This window comes from Theobroma umbraticum, unplaced genomic scaffold (assembly GCF_002168275.2).
Source record: "Theobroma umbraticum cultivar Fairchild unplaced genomic scaffold, ASM216827v3 scaffold_147.0, whole genome shotgun sequence".
Classification (NCBI taxonomy): Eukaryota; Viridiplantae; Streptophyta; class Magnoliopsida; order Malvales; family Malvaceae; genus Theobroma; species Theobroma umbraticum.
Genome location: NW_018397259.1, coordinates 8,500,335 through 8,500,792, shown reverse-complemented (window position 1 = coordinate 8,500,792; position 458 = coordinate 8,500,335).

The following is a 458-nucleotide window of genomic DNA, read 5'->3' as shown; positions in this document are numbered from 1 at the left end:
CCCTTGGGAGGCAGCCGGATTTGGGGAGGAATGGTTATGTAATAGTTTTCTGTATGCTTATGGGACTGCTGCCATGACAATGGTTGATCTTGTAACAGAATTTTTCCCCTTAATTTTTGGGTTATACCTATCTATTAAAAAACTTATGACAATTATTATTTTTATGAATAAAATATTTTATTGATAAAACTTGAAAATATATTGGTATTGAGAATTATTAACAAAATACTTTATCAATAAATCAATCCAAGAAATGATTGTTGAAATTTTTTTTATTGGTGAAGAAATTTTTTGTCAGTAATATACCAAAGGTATATTCTGTTGAAAATAATGTTCTCCTATCGGTGAAACAAATAATTGGTAAGCAAAAAATCCGTCAATATCAATATCTAAATTTTCATTAATAAACACTATTTTTTCTCTGTCAGTAAAAGTACATGAATGATCAATAATTGAAA